At 36.3% G+C, this 25,172-nt stretch overlaps 2 long non-coding RNA genes across 2 annotated transcripts; one reads left to right on the top strand and one right to left on the bottom strand.

The window, feature by feature from the left end:
- Positions 1-17,021: 17,021 nt before the first annotated feature.
- Positions 17,022-17,892, bottom strand: LOC145792315 (uncharacterized). Its single transcript, XR_014331700.1, has 2 exons — positions 17,814-17,892; positions 17,022-17,289 (listed from the first exon to the last, which is right to left on the bottom strand). It is a non-coding gene; the product is annotated as an uncharacterized LOC145792315 (long non-coding RNA).
- A 5,819-nt stretch (positions 17,893-23,711) lies between these two features.
- Positions 23,712-24,388, top strand: LOC145792316 (uncharacterized). The gene is made up of 2 exons (XR_014331701.1): positions 23,712-24,006; positions 24,145-24,388. It is a non-coding gene; the product is annotated as an uncharacterized LOC145792316 (long non-coding RNA).
- Positions 24,389-25,172: the final 784 nt, after the last annotated feature.

The raw sequence follows: 25,172 nt of genomic DNA on the forward strand, positions 1-25,172 counted from the left end.
CGCCCAGTGGGACCACTATTATAATGGCTAGACGTAGGAGATAAGGAGAAAATGAACGCCTAGAAGAAGGTGTAGAAAGAGATCTAGAAGCACATAACCCAAAGGATAATATTGTGTCACATCCCATGGATGTGCAGTGATCCTACACAATTGGTCGAAGAGACCAACACTTAAAGATATGCAACGCACGTCCAAAATGTTGGACAGGGCCATGAAACTGGACCTTCAATTGTTCCATGTACCCAATCAGTGAATCCATGGAGAGGATTGGTTGATGTTATGGGACAACAATTAATACATACAATGGAAAGATGGACAACATCCTCTTTGGACCGAATGAACTCCTATCAACCACCTGTCATAAGACAAACTGAGGAAAATACAAACATACTTCAGCAAAGATTGGCTCGAGATAAACAAGCTATGCAAAGACAAAATAATGAGCAAACTAGTGGTCAAACTAATAATCAAAATCATGAGAGACCATCACCTATATACCTCGATAATGGTACGAAGCTCCTCCTAGACCACTGATGAGTCAAAGCATACCTTCTCCTACCAGTGAAACCATACACATTATTGGGTCCGAGCTGACATAAGGAAATTGCATTCAATTGTTTTCAAATCCTGTGTTTGAACCTATGCCTGGCACTTGAGTGTTCACTAATCCTGTGTTCGAACTTACACCCCGGGGATTGGAAGGAATTCCTGCAGTTGGAAGAGAAACAACACATGTTCATCCTCTAATAGTTCTTTTCGCAGCACCTTTTGTGGGACAAATGCCTGCCCCAAGGGGATAGCCATACCTTCAACATCAACCAGCACAACAAGGACAACCCATTCCCCAGGGACAACCAATCCCAAATGTGCTTTTATATGGACCAAGAGGGCCTCAAGTACAAGGAGTTCCTCCAAACCCTGTGTTTGCTCCTTCAATAGTGGCCCAACCAACACAAAATGTTGTACTTAGTAACCAAATTGCTGACATTGTTAAAGAAATTTATAGACCTAAAGCTCGCGGGGTCTAAATCCCTGTCTACAGAAAGCCTTATCCAGAATGGATAGATAGGTTACATGAATACCCAAGGGGGTATAAGATACTAGACTTTGCCCTCTTCTATGGAAATGGAAACCAATCAACTGTTGAACATATTGTCAAATTTACAGGGCAATGTGGTGAGTTCACAAACAATGACTACATGAAGTTGAGGCTTTTACCAAATTCTTTAACTGGGGCAGTCTTTGTATGGTATACAAACTTTACACCTGGTTCGATCCAGACCTAGCAACAAATGGAAGAAGTGTTTTATGCCTAACTTTTCCAAATAGAGCCTGAAGTATCTATGACAGACCTAGCAAGGTTAAGCCAAATGCCTGATGAGAAGGATGCTCAATTCATTACCAGATTCAAAAGAGCATGAAACAAATGTAGGGTCATATTACCTGAACCTGAATTTGTGAAGCTGACCCAAAATGGGCTAAAGATTAGGCTTTGAAAGAAGTTTGACTCAACAGAGTTTCGAGACCCAATAGAACTAACTTATAAGGTCATTAGATACGACTCTCCTTGAAGAAGAACAGGATCATGGTAATGTATCTTATAGGACCTATTACAGGGACCCTAACTTTGAAATTGATGCAACGAAGATCATATGAAAGGAACCTGTGACTTGTGAAGCATTAATTCAAAAAGATACCAATATTGATCATTAATTTAAAAACAAAGACCTACATAGGAAATATTCTTTTGATATATCAAAAGCATATGAAATATTTGACAATTTACTAGCAGTACAGTTTCTAAAATTGCCTAAGGGAGTTAAAATCCCAACTTCAGAAGAAATTAAAGGCAAAGTGTACTATAAATGACATAACTCTTGGTCTCACTCAACTAAAACCTGTATTATTTTTTGAGACATGATTCAAGAGCAAATTCGGAAAGGAAGGTTAAAGTTTCAGGCCAAAGTAGAAAAGGCAATGGAGATTGATGCAGTTCCACTTCCTGAGATTAGAGAAACAGCAGCCAATGTTGGTGTGCCAAACTTCCTTGCCCATGTTGTGGAAATGAGCTGTTCCTTGAATGAGTTGGATGAAGTCGATGTGCAGATGCATGTTGCTAGTCAAACAACCTTCAGGAAGACTACACAAGGCTTACCAGCAAGTGGAAAAAGCTTCGTAGTCCAAAGAGGATGGCTCTAGGGAAGAAACCAACACTCTTGATAATGATTCACTCGAAGCAATAGTGACACAGCGGATGTGCCCAAGGTGCATGTTGAGCTACAAATGGCTGAAAGGGCTTCCAATTGATGAGAAGCAGCATTACAAGGACATACAGGAGAAACATAGAGCAGACGGTACCTACAAAAGGATATACCCAAGTGGTCCTAGGCAACAACCACCTTTGGCTGTGCCACCAGAAGCCAGGAATCAGTCAAGAGGTAAGAGACCTTTATATAAAACAAGGCCACCAAACTACTACAAGATGATCAACAAACTTGTAAGTAAGCTTGAGTTAGGCTCAAGACAGGGCTCCAAGGCCAATGATTGGCCTTTGAAGAGGAGAACAACAGACACAAATACTGGCATGGTGGGTTCATGGGTTCCAGGAGTACTAGACTGGTTTGTCATGCAAAACAAACCTAAACATGATACCAACCCAGGGAAAAACCTTTGCGGGTAAGGACATAATGATCAAGCCTCCTTTGGTGGCTCTAAACAATTGGGTTTTTCTAAAAAAACCCAAAGACAAAAGAGCCAGACATGGTTCCTATGATCTCTAGATCCTAGAGGAGAAAAATCCAAGGAAGGTTTACACGATATCAGAAGGATCGAAAAGAAACTGGTTAATGTATTTCTTTGGTACAACCAGGAAGGCAATTCATAGAAGAGAGATGTTTAAGGCCTACTCCCAAGGCTAACAGGGATCAAACCAGTAGAGAAAAATTGGTTGAGGTTCACGCTGAACTGAAAGCCAAAGAGAAATCAAGTTTGGTAGGCCTTGAAAAAGGCCTTATTAAGGTGCGATGATGAGATTGAGACGGATGAAATAACTGAACCTGGCCAGGATAGGATATTGGCAGAGGAGGAGATGTTTGAGGCCTTCATGGCTGAGCACACAGAGTCTGTGTCCATGACAGACCAACAACAGATTGCTACACAAGATCATGCTCGCTTGAAGGTTCCAGAGTGTAGCATGGAAAATGCATCGCAGGCATTAGGACAGACCAACATAGAAGGGGAGCAAATCCAGCCAGTGGTACAGTTCCACTCATTTTCTCCAATGCTAATCAATATGGTCTATGTGTTGCCACAGGAGTTTCAAGTTGAAGAGGGGAATCAGGAAGGTCAGGAAAATGATCCCATAGAAGTCTCCAGTGGAGGCTCACAGACCAACATAATCCAGGATGAGTTTAAAGTGGCCAAAACCCATGGAAAGTGATAAAGAGAATGAAGAGGTAAGCATAGTGACCATGTCATATCCTTTAGAATATCCCACAGTATCTATGACTCAGCATGTTAAGTTGTTGTATGTCAATGCATATTTTGATGGGATAGAAATGAATAGGGTATTGGTGGATAAGAGAGCAGCATTATATTTACTTCCTCACTCATCCTTGAGGAAGTTGGGTAAGAGGAACCCTAGGTTAATCCTAACAAGTACAACCATTGCTGGTTTTGTTAGGGATAAGCAAATGGCTCAAGGCATTCTGCCAATCAATCTGAGTGTAGGAACGAGAGACTGCATGACTACCTTCTTTGTCATAGACAATAATGCCAAGAACAATGCCTTACTTGGTAAAGATTGGATCCACACCAACAAATGTTTGCCTTCCTCTTTGCATCAGAAGGTGATGATAGCCCTAAGTAATGGGGAGACAGAAGAGATAAATACAGACCTCCAGCCCTTCATTGCATGTGCGGATTTCGCAAAAACAAAACTGTACACTGAGGGGGTGGTTTCACTTAGTGTGCTAAGGAGGCCTAATGAAATAGCCAAAGTCATGGCTGATAAGAAAGTGGCACACCTAAAACACTTGGTGCAAGAAAGTGCTGATGATGAGTATATCATCAAAGACACCAACAATGCCTGGTTGTAAGCAGGAGAATGAAGAAGCTAGACCATTGGCTTTAGTCAAGTTCTTCATGTTGGACATTGATGCTATAGTCTAGAAATTCTAGAAAGAAAGGAGGGAAGCCATGATGCTTGGCTGAGGACATAAACAACATAAATCCAAATCATTGGTTCTAAGTAAATACTGTGCATTGGACATTGAGGCTAAAGTCTAGGAAATCTAAGAAGAAAAGGCTTTATGGACAGACTTTGTCTACGAAGAGGAAAATAAAGATGTTGAGCCAGGATGGGTTATGGTAGAACAAGAGGAAATGGTTATTTTAAAGCAAGAGAAGCTGAAGGGGAAGCATTAGAAAGTGCTTAGATGCAAGACCCTTTGGAAGAAGTTAATCTAGGAGAAGCTTCAGTATAACAACCTACCTACATTAGTGCTTGGTTGGATCTCATTGCCAGGGACCAATTATTGGTTGTCTTGAAACAATATAAGGACTACTTTTCTTGTTCATAAAATGATCTACCTAGGTTGGACAGGTCATTGGTGGAGCATAGACTTCCAGTCAAGCCAAACTTTAAGCCATACAAACAAAAACCTAGACGAATGAGTCCTAAGGTGGTTCAGAAGGTAAAAAAAAGAGATTGATAGGCTCTTCAAAGCAGGTTTTATTAGAACAACCAGATATGTTGAGTGGCTATCCAATATTGTACCTGTGATCAAGAAGAATGACAAATTGAGGGTATACATTGACTTCCAAAATCTGAATTTGGCAACCCTAAAGGATGAGTACCCATGGCTGTCGTTGATTTGCTAGTGGATAATTCAGCAGGACATAGAATCTTGTCTATGATGGATGGATACTCTGGCTACAACCAAATATGCATAGCAGAAAAGGATGTTCACAAGACAACTTTTAAGTGTTTTGGTAATATTGGAACCTTTGAATGGGTTAAGATGCTATTTGGGTTGAAGAATGTTGAAGCAATATATCAGAGGAGAATGAACACCATCTTACATGATCTCATTAGAGGATACCTGGAATGTTACATTGATGATATTGTTGTCAAATCTCAGTCTATGAAGGAGCATCTAGTCCATCTAACAGCAGCCTTCGAAAGGATGAGGAAATTCAAGCTAAAGCTCAATCCATTCAAATGTGTTTTTGGTGTATCAATTAGAAACTTCTTGGAATACGTAGTGTACAAGAAATGAATACAGATTGATCAAAACAAAGCTAAAGCCATCATTGAAGCTAAACGTCCATCAAGTAAGAAAGAATTGCAAAATTTTCTTTGTCAGGTTAGCTTCCTTTGAAGGTTTATTTCTAATACTGCTAGGACTAAAGTTTTTTCTTCTTTGTTGAAGTTAAAAATCGAAGAAGAGTTAAGGTGAAAGTAGAACATCAAGCCGCTCTAGAGGGAATATTAGCCTATTTGGCCAAGCCTCCAGTACTGATGCCACCAAAGAAGGATAGACCCTTGAAGTTATACATTGCTACTACTAAAGAATCATTAGAAGTCTTCTTGGCCTAGGACAATGAAGAAGGCAGGGACCAAGTAGTCTATTACCTTAGTAGGTTTTTAAACTCTTGTGAATATAAATACTTAGTTGTAGAAAAGTTATGTTTAGCCTTGTACTTTGCAGTAATGAAATTAAGATATTATCCGTTGCCTACTATTGTCTTGGTAATTGCAACCATGGATTTGGTTAAATATATGTTATTTAAACCTATATTGAGAGGAAGAATTGGCAAATGGATTATAGCTTTGTTAGAATTTCATTTTGAATATGTCTCCCAAAAGGCAGTAAAAGGTCAGGTATTGGCCAGCTTCCTAGTTGATCATCCATGTCAAACAGAAAGTTAAGAAATAATAGAACTTGACACAGCTAATTTAGAACCATGGCATATATGGTTTGATGGATCAAAAGCTAATGGTCTCGTGGGATTGGTGTTGTAATTAAGTCACCACAAGGGGCAGAAAACACACATGGTTTCAGAATTGATGAGACCACTTGTTCTAATAATCAAGTTGAGTACAAAGCTTTGGTTATGGGACTTGGGTTACTTATTGGTTTACAGGCTAATGTAGTTGACATATTTGGAGATTCTCAATTGGTAATTAATCAAGTCTTTAAATGTCAAAGAAAAAGTCTATTACCATACTATGTTGCTGTTGTATATTTGTTTTCCCAATTCCAAGTGGCAAATGTAACTTACATCCCAAGATTCATGAATCACAAAGACAACTATGTGGCCTAGAAGGCTTCGAATTTCAAAAAAAGGGATTGCATCCAAATAGATATGGGTCAAGCAACATATCAAAAGCTAGTTCCACCTTTAGCAAAGCGAGGAATATTGATAGAAGTTAATCAAAATGACTTGGAAGAACTGGATTGGATACATCCAATCATTCAATATTTAACTGGTCCTTCTTTGAAGGCTAATAGAAAGCTTAAACAATAATCAATTCAATTCATAGTGTATGGTAATGCTCTTTATAAAAGAGGAGCAGATGGTCTTCTGTTAGAATGCCTAGGACCAAAAGAGGTATTGACTGCCATAGCTAAGATGCATGAAGGTATTTGTGGTGCTTATCAGCCTGGTGTTAAGATGAGGTGGTTGCTTCGAAGGCATTCCTATTATTGGCCAACTATCCTCAAGGATTGTATAGAGTATGCAGATGGTTGCCAGGCATGTCAAAAGCATGGCATGATAAGGCATGTTCCAATAATTGATCTATATACAGTAGTGAAGCCTTGGCCATTTAGAGGGTGAGCAATAGACATGATAGAGAAAATTTACCCACCTTCTTCGAAGCAACATTGTTTCATTTTAGTGGGCACAGACTATTTTACTAAGTGGGTTAAAGCTAAGCCTTCTAAGACTGTAGATCAAACATAGGTAATTGACTTTATCAAGGAGCTAATATACAGGTTTGGTATTCCACGAACCATAACTATGGACAATGGGACTGTGTTTGATAGAAAGCTAGTAAAAGTTTTCGCAGTAGAATATGGAATTAGCCTTGTCAATTCCACCCCTTATTATGTACAAGTAAATGGTCAAGCAGAGTCATCTAACAAGTCCTTGAAGAAGGGGATACAAAAGGTTGTGGAGGGCAATCCTAAGGATTGACACAACTTGTTAGATGTGCTGTGGGCCTATAGGATTTCGCAGAGATCAAGTACAGGAGTTACTCCCTATGCCGTAGTATATGGGCATGATGCAGTGCTGCCTGTGGAGATCAATATCAAGTCCTTGAGGGTAAAATGCTGAGACCATCTAAGTACTGATCAATATCATCAAAGCATGCACTTAGAGTTAAAAGGTATTGATGAAGCCAGAATTTTGACATTAAATAATATCCTTTTACAAAAGAAAAAAGGCAGTCACAAGCTATAATAAAAAGGTTCAACACATCAGCTTTGATGAAAGAGACTTGGTTTGGAAAACAATACTTCCAATAGGAATTAAAAGCCATAAGTTTGGCAAATGGTCTTGCCTGGAGGAGCCTACCATTTAAAAATTTTAAATGGATATGTGCATCTCAAGAAAATTAATGACAAATATTTGAAACCTTATTACCCAACTGTATGGGAGTCACAAGGAGTTTAGAGATACTGCATGAAAATATTGAGTAAAAACAATAAACACTTGTGTAAAATAATGATATTTTCATTTCACAAAAATTGTAGTACATTGTGACACATATTGGCCCAAAATTCATTACAATGTTTTAATTGTTCCCTTACAATAAGCTCCCTACTCTTGAGTGATGGGAACAGTTGAATGGCAGTGTTCGTCTCCTGCCTACAGGTTGAAAAGCTCTTAGTTTGTAGTATGCAGTTTCTCTGCATCTACTCCAAGGCCAGATTGACTGTTGCTAGTTTTTTTCCAAATCTACCTTCCTATGCAATAGTTGTGCTTGAAGTTGTGAGGTAGATGAGCGTTGTGCCTTGAGCACTGAGACTTCAGAGTGGATATGAGATACAAACTCCTTGTCTTTTAACAGCTCATTCTCTGCAACCTTAGCCATTTGATAGATGTTAACATAGAAGTCAATGGTTGTTGCTGCTTGGATTAAATGGCATTGAAAGGCAACATTGGACTATTCGAGGAGCTGTTAGCATTTGAGGAATCCATTCTTGATGATTGGTTTCTGTAAAGCCTTGAATGGAATCCTTGAAAAGGTCATCATTAGCTCTAAACAAGTGCCCAAGTTCACTTGAGGAAGGGAGATGGATTCAGCAACGTATGAGATTTTTATTATCTCCAACAAGGAGTCAGCTAAATCCAATGGCTCAGTGTCACTGCCAATTGAGAGAGCTAGTGTAGACTTATCAAATAAGCTCGCCAGCTGCTTTGAAAATATCCATCTCCTTTTCTGATAGAAACATTGTGGAGGGGTCACTTGTGGAAGATAGTGCTGGAAGTATTGATATGGGAGCAGGGGACGAAGATCCCTCAGCAGCATCCATGGTTCTGGCCACCAACAAGTCTAAGGAAGTGGGACTGGAGCTGGGTGGCAGGGGAAGTATTGGTGTGCCACCAGTGTCATCCCTAGAAGTACTAGCTGCCACTAGAAGTACTAGTTGCCACTAGAACATGAGAGGCAACAGGGGTACTCTCAGAAGGCAAAGAGGTGACGAGGACTCTGGAAGATAAGGAAGCATGCAAAGGTGAGACAGTGGACACTAAGGGCAGATTAAGAAACTCAACAATACTAGGAGATGTGGAGGCGAGAATGTTGGGCACATCAAGCCTTGAAAGTATTAAGGAAAAAGCTATAGGGAGTGTAGAGGCATGGATTAGAAGTATTGTTTGCAGGGGCTTTACACTCATTGGGAAGTTAATGTTTGCTTTTTCCTTTCCCCTTCAAGGTTTCCAATTCCATGGCGTTCAGAGGTGGCTTTTTAGTTTTTCCTAGAGGAAAAAAAGCTGGCATTAAGTAGGAGAGGGGTAGGCTAGTTACTACTGCACTTCAAAAGAGAGAAGTGTAAGGACACTACTAACATAGAGGATATAAAAAACAAAGAGCATCATAAAGGGCTGAAGGGAATTGCCAACAGTTGCAGTGGTGGTAGTTAGAGAACTACGAAGGGTATGATAGCAGCCTTGCTTTTCCTTGTAGCCTTTTTTTTGTGTTGCCTCAACAGTAGCAACCTCTTCATTTGAGATTCTCTATTGCCTCTTTTTCTCTGACCTCTGAAACATAATGACCTCCTTGGCCTGTTTTTTCTCTACTACCTTGGCTGCTGATTCTTGAGCAAAATCCTTAACAAGTTTAGTAGTGGGTGAGATTGGCCTCTTCCTTCTTTTTCGGGGAGACTCTTTTATCTCTTCTTCCTCTTCCCCTAAAGGGACCCCAGGTGCTTCTTCTATAGGGTTAAGCTTGAGTGGGGCCTTTTTTTTCTTTAATTCTTGCTATTTGCCCTTCAAATTGACGAGGGCTTGTGCCCGCTGAGGTGAGACCTTCTGCGAAGCCCCTGTACTAGTAAAAGAAAGCACTGAGGTTAAGGAAAATATAAAATGAAGAAAGAAAAGGCTAAGGAAGAGATAAATCATATACCCTTCTTGGTGACAACACTAGTAATTCTGAGTGAATGGACTGAAACAATAGGAGTGGAAGTAATGGTGATGCCAACCTCTTTAGTTTTGGCGTACCCACCCTGGGATGGCACATCCAACTCTTTTAACAAATCCAGGTTAGGGGTAGCAAGCTGCACTTCCATGTTGGTTTTCCACTAGTTCTGAAATCTTTTCATAACCTTATTATGGCCATTGAAGGACACAAAGCTAGAAAAATCCTTTGCAAACTTGGTCATTGCTTTGTCTAGCATGGATTTTGGCACCTTCAAGTTTCTGGCATCAAGATCCGAGTTAGAGTGGCTACTGAGAGGGACTGGGATCCCCTGAGTAAGCCCAAATTGCCTTGTAAATTAGGTAAGACAGTAAGCCTCAACAATACACTTGTAGGCTCTAGGGTTTAGAGTGCCAATGAAAAGCTCGCTTGGTATCAAGATAGAGGCCCACGTTTCCTTGTGAATAGGCTTGAAACAAGTCACATAAGCCAAAAAGGCCCTCAACCATGTTGGCCTCACATTAGCATCGAAAGGACAAAAGAATTAAGGACGAATGGAGGCTGGTAGGTACAAGGAGACTTTGGCATGCTTCTCTCCGTAGGTGGTGGTTTCTTGCACCAAAAATTTTAAGCAGCGGGAATGAAAGTCAGTAAGTAAGCAAAAAACCAGAGTTGGAGAACCCAAATAGAGCCTCATTGATTGGGTTCTAGAGGCCTTTCACAAAACTGGGAACAAACCCTATATATATGGCCTAGAACATAAGGAGCCAAGGCTATCATCTTCTTCGAAGCCAGAGCCTTGGTAAGATGAATGAACTTAGGTATTATTTTTTGGGACGAAGTACCAAAAAAAAAAATTTGCAAAGCCAATAAAGAATAAGAGAAAAATTCACGGTTGGTCACAGGACTTTCCTTATTATTCTCAGCTTCTATGAACTCACTATAAGAAGAATTCGAAGTAGGAGTACAGAAGGAAACTATAAGGTCTGGGTAATCAGAACTAAAGGGTTCACTAATAGGTGAGGGCCCTAGCAGATGGCACATATCAAGAATAGTGGGAGCCATCACGCCACACCGAAATTAAAAGAAATTAAAAGCAGAATTCCGAAAGTAAAGTGCAGTTGTGATAAGGAAGGGATCCTTAGGAAATATAAACCTGGAAAGTCAAAGGGCATCAAGGGTGCAAAGATCCTCTAGCTCTTGTTCTCTGGCCCCAACGACTCTATCATACCATTCCTCCCATTCTGTTTTCAATGTGGGCCAGTAGCGATGAGGTTGAGTGGCCCTCTAACACCCTCAGTTGAATTTTCCTTCGTAAAAAAAGTAGTGATCCTCCAAGCATAGGTACAAAGGGGGAAGTGCAGTGGGAGCCTCAGTAAAAATAGGGCCAAGGATATACTCCCCTTTTGTATGATGGCGAGGGATGGAGTACCTCTCATAGATTGCACTGTGGCCTTCTGGTCTATTAGATTTGGCTATTTCTTTGTTTATGCATCTTCTCAAGGCCACTGAGGGACGAAGACGTTCGACGATTGGTAGGTTTGTAGAGGAAGAAGTAGCCATTGGTGAGAGTTGAATGAAGGATTAAAGTAGGAACAAGGGTAGGAGAAGCAAGAGCTAAATTAAGCACAAAGGTAAGTAAGAATGAGAGTAAAAAAATGGACAAGTGACTAGGTAAGAGCGCGATAATTACGGTTTTATACCTTCTTGTGTAAGTTGCTCATTTAACCTAACAGGTCAAGTAGTTCCAAGCTATTTGGGTTTCATTTGACCCATGTGGAGTTAGAGCCCATATTTTAATTCCAAAGGTCCTGAAAGCACATTTTTGGGTTTTCTACCATGAAAACTTCCTTCAAAGGAATATTTTACTACCCTTTGACAAAGGAAAGTGTGCTTCCATGTGCTTGACTTGGCTTCGAAATGAATGGGTTACATTGAAGCTAGTATTTGCTAATATGTTAACTAGTTTTGAGATTAAAGGCCTTCATATTAGCAAATTCAAACCATGAAATTGGAAAAGATATACCCATATTTTAATTTCAAAGGTTTTGAAGGTACATTTTTGGGCTTTCTACCAAGAAAATTTCCTTTGAATGAATATTTTGCTACCTTTGGAGGAAGAAAGTGTGCTTCGAAGTGCATGACTTGGCTTCAAAATGAATGGGTTACTTTGAAGCCATTATTTGCTAATATGTTAATGAGTTTTTGAGATTAAAGGCCTGCATATTAGCAAATACAAACCATAAAATTGGCAAAGAAGAAACCCATATTTTAATTTCAAACGTTTTGAAAGCACATTTTTGGACTTTTTACGAGGGAAATTTCCTTTGAAGGAATATGTTATTATCTTTTGAGGAAGGAAAGTCTACTTCGAAACACTTGACTATGCTTCGAAACAAATGGTTTACTTCGAAACTAGTATATGCTAGTATATGAACGAGTTTGAGGTCAAAGACATGCATATTGACAAATACAAACCATGTAATTGGAAGCAAGAAACCCATAATTTTATTGAATAAATAAATGATTACATTAAGGGGCCTATTTGATTATATTCTTAATTTTATAAAAATAAGGAATGGAAAAGGTTACGAGGTCATGGAACTTAGTCCAACAGAATTCAATGAACACATGCTCTCTCTAACCTTTCCTCTATCCCATATAATTGGGATCGCTCTAGCTGGTGTGCCTTTACTTGGTGGAAAAGATGTTGGGCCTTCTTATCAAATTCTACTTGCCTCAGTGCCTTCTCCACCTCATCCATCCCATCCATATTAGCATCCTCTCCATATATTGAGTCATGGTTCTTGAAGTCTTCATATTCTTCAAGGAGATTATCTACTTCATATTGGGTTTGAATACGAGCAGTACAGATCTCTTCCAATGATTCACTGGTGGCCAAGGCATTTTTATGCTAGTTGAGCAGGAGAGAGAGTTAGTCCAGGAAAGTATGGAGTTCTGTTTGGGCCACTAGGTTGAGGGTATGTCTTTGAGAGACTATATTACAAGCCCATAGAAGGTTCTTGTGAGGGGTGTCATCTCGAAGCACTTCGAAGAATAGGTGGAAGAAGGCAGGAAGCAAAGTTTGGGCTTTATATTGTTGGTAGGTAGTGGGAAGAGCTAGGGCTTGATATGGGGCAAAATGCCGGTCCTCGAAGAGGGTGAGCTTCAATTCCTTAATCCAGTTAGGATTATGAGGAAAGGGAGGTGCAGCTAGGTCCACTTCAAAGAAATGTGGAAATTAGGGTTCATTCACACACTCTAGCTAGCCAGAAGAGCAAAGTTTTGCCTTCGTGGGCAAGTGTGCAGGACTCAGTCCTAGAGCTTTGATTAGATGGGAAGTCTTCGACACTATTTTGGCTGGCAAAGTGGAGGTATACCATGCCGAAAGTAAATTGTCTTCCAGGCAAAGGAGGCGATCAAATGGTACATAAAGGTATACCACTGAGCTGTGAGAAGAAGGAAGAACCAAAGTAGGGTCATGGAATTCAACAAATCTATGGTGATTTCGCTCATTTGTCTAAGGTTGGGTTGGTTTTGGCTAGGCATTCCAACCAGTAGTTTTGGTAGAGGAGAAGGCAGCCTCATCCCAAGCAGAGACCTTTGGGGCAGATGAAGAGCCTTCAAGGTCCATATGAGTAAGTTTTGTTCTAAAGGTGTATATTTTACAAAATCCTCCATAACTTGTATAAATAGAGGAGAGTAAGTATGGCTAATAAATGCATGAGAGTTCTTTTGAGGTCGGCCATCATTGTCTAAAACCTCTTCATATGCTTGATCAATGAAGGAGAAGGTTTGATTAGCCATCAAGGATGTACCAGTCTCTTCGGTTGCACAGATAGTGGAAGTAAGGTTCAAGCACAAGGGGAAGTTCAGTGTTTTAAACGTTGTTTGAAGACGGTTATATTTGCAATACAATTAATTACCATGCACGTCCTAGAACATGGATAGCAGTGCATCAATCCACTAATATTACCAAGTCTTGGTTATATTAGTGTGGGGAGTAATGTTGGCCATATATTTTGTATCAGCCAATCACAACCTAACACATGGTCCATCAGGGGTAACTTGAGGAATTAGTAAAGGTCTCCAGTCATCAGAGGAGACGTGGTAAAATTACATCAATGACAATGGATCTGCGAAGTACTGGAACAATAGAAATAAGCAAGGTGACGTGGCTAAATGGTTCTTGAAGATTTAAATTCGAATTTAGAAGGAAAGCCCAACTGCAAGAAATGGTTTAGTGGAGGCGAAATGCTTGAAACCATGTTTCATGATCATAGAGGTTACTTCGACGATTATGTTTCACCTTAACAGCTATCAGCCACTTCGACGATTACTACCAGGGCCTATAAATAGAGGAGAAAGCTGATAGTGGAGACAGCAGAACTAGATCCAGAAAGCAATTTATTTTACTTCATTTTTCCAGTTCTTTATTTTCCCAATTGTTTACTTTCCAGTCCTATACATCCCGGTCCTTCACTTTCCCGCACTCCATTTCAATTTATTAGGAGTAGTTCTAAGTTAGTCTGTTCGTTGCTGTAATTTCCTTCAAAGCTGTGGAAGTGTGAAGGTACTCTTGTAAACATTTGTTTAATTAATGAAATTCAATTTCTGACACTGTTCTCTCCCTTATCATTTTATTTTGTTGATTAATTCTTCTGAACTTTCTCCCAAAATAAGCCACCAGTAAAAGTCCTCTTCATTGAGGCTAAAAGTACTTCAAAGCAATTGCCTAATTAATTGGCTGGCATGTACTATTTCTGTAAGGACTTATTGATCTTTGCTAGCACGCTCTAATTACATTTTTAACCTTCGAAAGCCAAACAAGCCAACAAGTATATATGTTACCATTAGATTATCACAATGTTTTCAGTATCTTTTTTAGAAATTGATCTTCACTATTTGGAAATATGTATTCTTATAACAAAATTAAGAGTCGGGCTACTATGAAGGACAATGAAGGGTGGTCGGCGCTTCCGTGAGAATGAAACTGAAGGTTGTTGGGGCTATTGAGTGTTGTGGTTGCATTAGGCAAAGACGATTGAGGATGAGAGGGAAAATGAGAATGAAAGGGAGATGAGAGAGAAGAAAAGAGGTGTTAGATTTAGGGCTGCAAATGAACATAACCATTTGTGAACAGGGTCGAGTTCGGTTCGGTAAGAGCTCATTCGAACTCGGTTTGTTAAATCTTTTTTGCATTCAAGCTTGAGCTTGAACTCATTAAATTTTTAATAAACAACTCCAAATATTCTAAAGCTTGGCTCATTAGCTGGCTCGTTTAATATTTATTATTTATATATTAAATCATATAAAAATAAGTATAAAAAATAAGATAAATATGTTATTTATATATTTAAAAAATATAAATGTAAATAATAGTTAACTATAGATAGTACATTTATATAATAGTGGTAGTAGATATTATTATTTTGGTGAAATATTGACTTTTTTTAATATGTTTATATATATTGTATATATAATTGTATAATCAAAAGTTTTAATTATAACTTTAGTCTCATACGTAAGTATGAATTTATAAATTTTTTGGCTCGTTAAGGCTAGTGAACAGGCTTAAGCTCGAGTTAGGTCTAAGTCAACTCGGCTCAAGCTCGATTCATTAAATTTTTATTGAACTTTAGCTCGAACTCGAACTCGTTAAAATCTTAATAAACAAGTCTAAACATATTAAAGCTCAGCTTGATTCGGCTCGTTTACCGCCCTAGTTAGGGCCAAAATTCATATCTCCTTTATTATAGTTGGTAACCCAAACATGTTTGGAGGAATGTTTGTCCCAAAGTTCAAAACCACGTCGTTCTGCTTAAGCCTCAAAGATTGTGACATGGCAATTTATGGTCTTTTGGATCTTCCAAAAGACACGTGGTGCACTGTAAACAAAACTGCTAGAGATGGTTGGATTTTGGTTGGAGAAGATCCTTATCCCTTATTAACTTTTATTGATTTTATGTTTTGTTAGAATGTTGAAAGCTTTTTTATTCTATTCATTTCTTGTTGATTTATTTTTTGTAAAACATTTTTCGATGATGCAAGATTGCATTGGATGTTATATGTTTAGAATTTGTTAATATGTATTTTAGGATGTATGTTAGGAAATTTAAAAGAGTTATAAATGTTACACAAAATTGATTATAATAAAAAAAAAAATACTAATTAAGAGCACACGTTAATAAGATCTTATTTTTTTAATAAATGATTTACCCTTTGTTCTATTTTTAATAGTACATATTACACGTAATGTAATCTTCACGTTTCCTTTTTCTATTTTAACAGCTTTGGTAATCACTGATTATGGAGAAATTAGTAGAATACGTTCTTATACATTTTGGTAGGTTTTCAAAATTTTGTTTTACACATTGATGATGAGAAAATATTGTGTCTTTTTATTGTTACAGTTCGAAATTCTATATTCTTCCATTGTTATGATGTTCTTTCATTGTTGTAGGTCGAATATATGTTTTCTTTCATTCAGATATCGTAGGGGCAAGATTAACACCGTTTTTGTTTTGTAACTACATGTAGGTATTCGTTTGGTAGGGATTTATGTTAATAATATTTGGTATGGATGTATGTAATGCCTCGAAATAATTACTATAAACCATACTCAACATCAATAAGTGATTACAATGATAAAGTAATTATCTTTAATTGATTTACAATTAAACTTTACAAAAGAGTGATATAATAGAAAGACAAGATGAAAGTTAGACAAATAAGAATTGCCCTAAAGGCTTACATTTTTCTAAGACGATGCTTGGCTACAACTAAAGTGAACTTAAGTCCAATATAGTTAAAGCCTTTGGCTTGTACAAAAATAAATATAGCAAAGACACAAAATAACCTCTCGCTCCAAGTCCTCCCAAGCTATTGCCTTGGCGGAGGCATATCATCAGTACTTGAAATGTTTTTCCCACACAGGGTGAGCCAAAGCCCAGTAAAAATAATTCATCACAGTGTATAAATCTTAACAAAGATATAAGGTGAATGCATATGTAATGCTCATGCCAAAACATTTTTATATCTTTTTCCAAAACTATGTAATGCCATAATAATATCATAAATCACTTCCTTCAGAATAAAAAGATAGGGCAGTGAATCAAGCTTTGGGAATTTCAAAACAATACAACCTTTCCCGAAAATTTTGTCTGGAGGAAATCGTAAACTGGGACCCATGTAAACGTAGGCTATACAAGCACTATGTCACGACCCAAACCCGCCTCTATAGGTTTAGCATCGTAACCGGCCAGTAATCCTACGATTATCGAAGGCCTTTGAGACAGATTAACATAATATTAGGAGCTAGCGGAAGCAAATAACAATATGCAACGTCCGTTGAGCTGTGCAGACTTATATGAGACAGAAAAATTTTAAAATTTTTATATACACCTATACACATTATCTTTAAGTCATCATATATATATACAGATTAGACAAAAAGGAACTTAGCCCCTTTTTCAAAATACATAAGACTTGTTTAACCAAACAAGAAAACAGAACTTAAACTTTAAATCACATGGCAATAATCATTTGACATATCCAGAACCTCCACGAAAGGCACATAGGTTGGCCAACAAAACAGATTCTGGGCAGGTGCCTCTAAGCCTGGTCACGCGCCTGATCACCTACATACATAAATAATACAGTGAGCCAGAGCCCAGTGAATAATAACAAAGTAAAGGGTTTTAATGAATGAGTCCGTACAGATTCAAAATTCATAATTCAGTTTCGTATCAAATTCATAATTTGTCCAGAGCATATACAGAAATCATAAGTCATGCTTAAGTATACATGATACATCCATTAGCATTAACAGAGCAGATACAGAACAGATGCAGACACGTGAGGGTTACGAATAACCAGTTCTATAAAGGAACCTCCGGATCTGGGTAACAGAACAGAAGCTGAGCCCCCATAACGGGGCCTCCGGTATGGGTAACAGAGTGCTGACAGATTAAGTTCCATAAAGGAACCTCCGATACCAGGTAACAGCCAACAGATATCACATGATGCTAAGGATGTCACGAGTACATATCAGAAATTGGACAGTCATTCATTGTACAGAACATAGCACTTTAGAAAACAGATCTCATTTTATCACACAGAAAATAAATACAGTTGAACATAACTTTACTAAGTTATTACTCACAGATAGCCGCAGAAGCAAATCAGACAGACCGGACATATCAGATAAATCAGGCAGACAATGGCGCGTGACCTACACAAACACATAACATATACACATTGAAATACAATATTACTCCATTGATCAAACTTGACTTTCTTAGTGTTTTTCCGTCTAAACAGTTCGAAATTCTACCATGCTTATTCTTTCTCATTCAAATAAACCGGGTTCTTATTTCACATATTCTTTCATTACTAAGCCCTTCTTTTCCAAATAGATTGATCTTTTACTTGGCTTTTTAAACAATTACCACTAGATCAATGATTCATTTTTCAAGTAACTAATCCATGTTGATTGGTAGCTTATTAATCTTTATTGAGTCATAAATCATGTTTAGAATGCCTTGGAAAGAGATGAGAACAAAAATGTGAACTAAATGCAATTTTCCAAAATATGCTGAAAATGGGTCTTCGCTCGAGCGCCACTTTGGTCGCTTGAGCGGACTACAAAATTTGAAAAATTACTGGGAGCTTGATTTTCACGCTCGAGCGAGACTTCCCTCACTCGAGCGGACAACGCAAATTCTGAAATTCCAAAATTGCAATTGAAGTTCAAATTTGGTATTCAAAGCCTCAAAACATGTAGTTTTGGTACACAAAAGCGGAAAACCATTGTATAATTAAATAAACACTTTCAATTAGAAATCATTCATTCAAAATCATGCTTCAATTGTCCAAATTTAGTTTAAACTCATCTTCTCCATATCAAACCCAATTTCAAGCCCACAATTTTTAAAACACGAATTAAACTCTCAAAACTCCTGAAAAATTCATAATGTACGTACAATTGGAACTCAATTTCATGTTAGGACAAATAACTCAACCCAAAGTAATTAATTTCTAAGTTAGTTTTCATACATTTGATCATAGCGTCAATTTCTCATTTTCTCTTTAATTACATAAAATTGGCGTCAAGTTCTTTCTATTTTCCTTGAAATCATGGAATTGGAGTTATGAAACTTCTTATAAATTTTCCAACTAATTTCCATAGTCTTAAACTCAACTTAATTTGTAACCTCAACGTAATTCATAATTAAAATATGTTTAAATTTAAATAAAATCTTAAATCACACTACATGAATGGATTAAAAATCTAATTATAAAATCAAAGCTTTAGCTAGCATTGGGATTAATTCTAATTTTGCATAAACTTGACGTTCATAAAATATTTTCTTTTTCCTTCAAAATATGAGATTGAATTAATCCAAATCCTTCAAAATCCATGATATATGCATCATTAGAGTATTAAACTTGTAAAATTTATTCATGCATGTAACAATGAAGCTTAATTTCATGCAAGATTACAAAATTAAAGTCAAAATAATTGATTTCCAATTTAATTTCCATAAATTGAACATAACTCCATTTATTCATCATCTTGCTAACTTCATCTATTTATATGAAATTGAACCCAAAGTTTAACAAATTTAAGAAATCATAATTCATACTCTTGGTCCTAACTTGATTTTACATGCAAACCCAAATTTAATCTCATAAATCCTTTTACACATGAATTAAATCTAAAACTTTGAAATTCTAACATGCATGTGAGGATGAACCTCAAATTTATGAAGAATAATAAAAATCAAACTCAAACTAATTAGTTTCTAAATTAATTTCCATAATCATGAATCTAATTTAATTTCTTGTTCAAAACCCAATTTCCTACAAACCCATGGAATTGGTTTCGTAACTTTCTTAATTTCAAATGTAAAATGAAGATTCTATATAAATTGAGTGCTAATTTTCTTACATTCGGTTTTAACTTCAAAAGTTATGGTTGATTTCCCTTGGGTCTTCTCATTCTCTCCGAATTTCTTGAGTTTTCCTTTGATTTCTCTACTTCTTCAATCCTTTGGGTCTTTCATTCTCTCTCTCTAGACTCTCAAAGTCTTCCAGCACAACAAATGAATAACACTCTTGAACCCATCAGAATAAACACACTCACACACACCTCACTTCTTCACCATGTAACACGTGTGCACACTAGTACAATTCTTTGAGCTCCACCTTAACACTTACATGCACACCCACTCACATAATCTGCTCCATAATTTAATTTATGTTTAGAAATAATTTAATTAAGCATCACTTAATCTTAATTAATTTTAATTAACACAAAATTAATTAATTATAACTAATCTCAAATCTCACATAATTTAATTAGTCTAATTGACTTCTATTAAAGCCTAATTAAATATATTTAAATTTAACAATCCGCATTAAATTTTTAATCAAACTCCCAAAAGGCTCCAAATATTAAATTAAACTCATTTCCATCCTCAATTTTGATTTCTTAGATCATTTAATCCTTCAATTTCTGATCAGACTCAAAATTTTCATCAATAAAATACATATTCAAATTGGGCACATCATAATTAAATTTAATTTATAGTAACCACAATCCTCAATCCTCATGACTTAATCAACTGCAATCAGGACCTAATTAATCGAATCTCAATTTCACTAAACTGAATCGAATATTTAATTAAATTCCCAAATGGGTCCGTAATTAAGATTAAATTGATTCAACTTCTTAACTTCACTTCCTTAAGCCATTTGGACCCTTAATTTCTAATTCCAAAATAAATCTTTAATAGAATCATATACGAGTCAGATCCCACAATTCCCATAAATCTCAAATTAAATTATAATACTCGACAATTAATTTCAAATTCTCTTAATTAATCAAGTACTAATCATTATACGTGGTGGCGTCGTCACACATTACTATTGCCATTTCACAGAAATTTCGTCTGCGGGATCGGTACCCATGGATACGTACGGTTTTTAGGACTTTCATCATAGACACTCAGGTCAACTTATTTCAACATTATATTACATGTTTCCCAGATTCACCCATTTTCTCAAAACAACAAACATTTCCAATGTATAAGCGTAAGATAATGCTTAATGCAAATGAATAACAAAATAGTTTCAATTCTCCTAATGCACATGCAATTTTTACACTACTCATAGCTATCCTCCACCGATAGCCCAAAATAAATATTTCTAAATAAATAAACAATTATCAATAAAAATAAACTTTTCACATTTTCAAGAGGTGAGTGACAATGCATATCTAACTCCACTATCCTTATCAACCTCAATCCAATTTCACAATTTTAATATCAATCTCATAATTTATATAACATCAACATTTGAAGGATTTAGGGAAAAATCCATTTTTTCTCCAAAATCAATCCCAAATATAAAAATCAACCATTTATTCCCAACTCAACATTATTTTCCATGTCAAAATCACTTTTAAGGATCCATTTGAAAAGCCCCTTCTTGTGATTTTTAACTCAAACCCTAGATTCGTTCCAAATCTTCCAAAATCGCAATATGGTTTAGAAATAACAAATAAGTAAGTTAAAAATCATAAAAAGTGTGGAAAGTATCCCTACCTTAGGCTTAGAAGACGCGAGAGAGAGACAGTGTAGGAAACTCAAGGACACCAAAAATCGACATTGCTCTAATTAGAACGAAGCCATCGCCAAACTCTACCTTTTTAACAAAGTCACACGGGTGAAAAGATCGACAGATCTAGGTGGATTTGTAGAGAGAATGTGAGATTTAGAGAAAGAGTCTCAACTTAGGGTTTTGAAATGTTTAGAGAGAAAGATGAAAAAGTGATGTAAAAAATGACTTTTATGAACTGATATATGCGCAGACCACTCGAGCGTGAGAAACTTCACTCGAGTGTCCAGACATAAAAGATGCGATTGCTCGAGCGCAAGATGTTTTGCTTAAGTGTAAAATACAAACTCCCAGTTGTTTTGCAGACAGAGAACCATCGCTTGAGCACAAGAAGTCTTGTTCAAGCGTGATACCGCTCGAGCGAAGAATGCACACTCCCAATAGTTTTGCAAGTCTACAAAAGTATTTAGAGTTCACAAAGACCGCTCAAGCGCAAGAAGCTTCGCTCGAGCGTAAGAGTCAAAATCTGGGCAACAATAGTTTTGAAAAACTAACTCTTGACTGGTTCCAAACACAACCCTGACACTCCAATGACCAAACTCAATAAGGAAAAAGGAGAAACAAGACATGAATCACATGTAAGACGATGAAACCCAGATTCAGAACATCAAATGGGTCGGGCCTAGATTTAGAATATCAAATGGGTCGGGTCTAAACCAGAATCGCTATAATGTATGTTCAGAATTGTTCAATAATTAATTAAAGTTGGATTTGACTTTTTGTTTCGAGATGGATTGATATGGTATTATGTATCAGTGTGTGTATGTTTATTGGTTGGATATTTCAGTGAATATATAATTGTTTTTATTTGACTTTTTGTTTCAAGATTGCGACCGTTTTTGTTTTGCAACTACATGTAGGTATGTATTTGGTAGGAATTCATGTTAATAATATTTGGTATGGATGTATGTTTAGAATTGTTCAATAATTGATTAAAGTTGGATTCGATTTTTTGTTTCGAGATGGATTGATAAGGTATTATATATCAGTGTGTGTATGTTTATTGGTTGGGTATTGCAGTGAATATATCAGTGTTTTTATTCGACTTTTTGTTTTAAGATTAACACCGTTTTTGTTTTGCAACTACATGTAGGTATGCGCTTTAATAATATTTAGTATGGATGTATGTTCACAATTGTTTAATAATTGATTAAAGTTGGATTCGACTTTTTATTTCGAGATGGATTGATATGGTATTATATATCAGTGTGTGTATGTTTATTGGTAGGGTATTTCAGTGAATATGAACAGTCACATCCACTAAAGTTATTATTGTTGTGGATTATCATATTTTAATATATTGTAATTGGTATTGTGATCATCAAATTATTAATCAATGTTAATATTCACATTCATGAATAGTCATGCAAACACAAACAACAATGTGTTATTTTATTCACAACATATTGTGCATCTTAATAGTACAACATAGGCATGTAAATGTTCACATCGACATTGCATTTACCAAATATGTACTAAGTCAATGGTTATGTGTACACAATAACAAGCAACTATAAATAATATGGATGTTCACAATGTCTCTATAATACCAAAATAATATGACAACATCAACAATGAATTACTCACAAATCACAATCAATGTTAATATTCACATTAAAAAACAGTCATACTAGCACAAATAAATGTGTTATTTTGGTCACAAACATAGTGTGTAGAAAGAGATATAAATGTTTATGTAATACAAATAGGTGGTTGCACCTAATGTAAATGATCACACACTCACGAAACATTGAGTGTGTGTCTGGTTTCCAGCATGCATTTGTAATGTAAAAGTTTACATCAACATTTATTTGAGAGATATACGATCTAAAAGGTAAACAATTTAGGGTTATGTGAGAGATTTTCTTCATGGAATAAATGAGAGATTTTCTCTCTAGAATGAGGGAGAACGGATGAGAAATTTTCTCCATGGAATGATGGCTTGCTGTTATTTTTTTATTGTGTATTAGTTTCAAAATAAAAACAAACACAAAAAGTTTGGAAGGGTGTTTTGGTCATATTACCATAAACATGACCTAATAGACTATTAAAAAGGAATATAGATTAAATGAAATATAATACTTAGAAATAGGACTTTTTGAAAAATGACTCACATATATATATATATATATATATATATTTCTAGATCCACTTAATCTTGATATACTTAAAAAGTATAAAATTTTACAAAAATCTTTAAAAATCTCATTGAATAAAACAAAATATAAAAGAGCACTTAGTCCATAAATTCAATTTTCAATTTTCTTTGCCCACAAGTCCACACTCTAAAATACTTTGTTTTTAAGGACAAACTTTTGCAAAATAACGAAACTACCCATGTATATATACATATATATTGTTTCCCAAACCAACCCTAACCAAGGCAAACCATTCCATCGTTTCTCTTTTTCTGTGTGTGTGCTCCAACTCCCTCCTTCAGCTTCGCCTCTCGCTATCTTGTCATCGCCTCCTCACTGGTGTCGTCACCTCATCGTCGTTATCTCGTCATTGTCACTGTCGCCTCTTCGCCTTCTCTCAAGTTTCGATTGGTTGGCCTCTATTAAGATCCAAATCGGATTAGTTGTCGCTGCTCAGATCTAGATCTAGATCCATAATGCTCTGGATAGTTCATTACTTTCTTCTTCGATCCCATTTGGCTGCATACACCACATTAGGTGAGTCATATCTCTTTCTATTTCTTCATCGCATTTCAATGGAAGATTCTTTGTCCGAGTTTCTATAATTTCTTTACTGTAATTAGTTTTGGAAGTTTTCACCCTAATTTACATCTCTGTTTGTATTATCACTTGTAGCTCTCTCGTCATCTCTTTTGTGTTTGTGCACGATCATCACCATAACGGAGATGAAGAAACTCAATTGTCCCACTGAATGTTTATGCTCAGGTTGTATTTCAGCGCATGCTCTATATTCTAGGGTTTAAATCTTAGTTTGTTTCTCATTTTTTTTTTTTTTGGCAGAACAATAATTTCGCAGTTGGTGAAACACAAAAGAATTGAAACTACTGTTCCAATATATATATATATATATATATATTTTGTAGCTGTTGTGGATGATGATGATGGTGATAATAAAACATATAAATTTTTGTTTTTGTGTTGAACAGACAAGGATACGAAGGTAGAGAGAGAGAGAGAGAGAGAGAGAGAGAGAGAGAGAGAGAGAGAGAGAGAGAGAGAGAGAGAGATAATAAATATTTGAATAGATTAATTTTTTTTTTAGAAAATATAAGGTTTGGTTTGGTTTGGTTTGCTATTGCAATAGATATGGATTGGTTTGGCTTTATATTTCAACAGATAGAATTGATTTGGCTTGATATTTCAACAGGTAGAAAAAAAGAAAAATAATATTGAACATGTATAATTTTGACACATAGAATTTAGGAGAAAAAAATTGAACAAATAATAAATTTTGGACATATATTTAAACAGATAAGGGGAAAAATAAAACAGATAGTCAAAACAATGAAATAAATAAATAAAAAATTGAATAGATAGTCAAAAAATTGAACAAATAGTCAAAAAAATTTAACAGGAAGATATAAATTTGAACAGATAAATTGATGGATACAATTGAAAACAAAATGTCCTCTAAAATAATAAAAATGACTTCTCACTAAACTATTTCATAACAGTAATGATTTAGAGCTCTAAATAGGGAGCTCTAAATCTATCACTAGTGAGGTGAAAATTGAAAAAAAAAAAAAAAAAAAAAAAAAAAAAAGAAGGCATAGCACACCATGTGGCAGTGGGTGGGATCCACTGTCATATCATTAGAGCCACCACTAATTAGTGATCTTAAGCATTTTTGTATTTCATAGATA

The sequence above is a fragment of the Camellia sinensis genome, chromosome 6, assembly GCF_055761805.1.
Source record: "Camellia sinensis isolate YWXY chromosome 6, ASM5576180v1, whole genome shotgun sequence".
In the NCBI taxonomy this organism is placed as follows: Eukaryota; Viridiplantae; Streptophyta; class Magnoliopsida; order Ericales; family Theaceae; genus Camellia; species Camellia sinensis.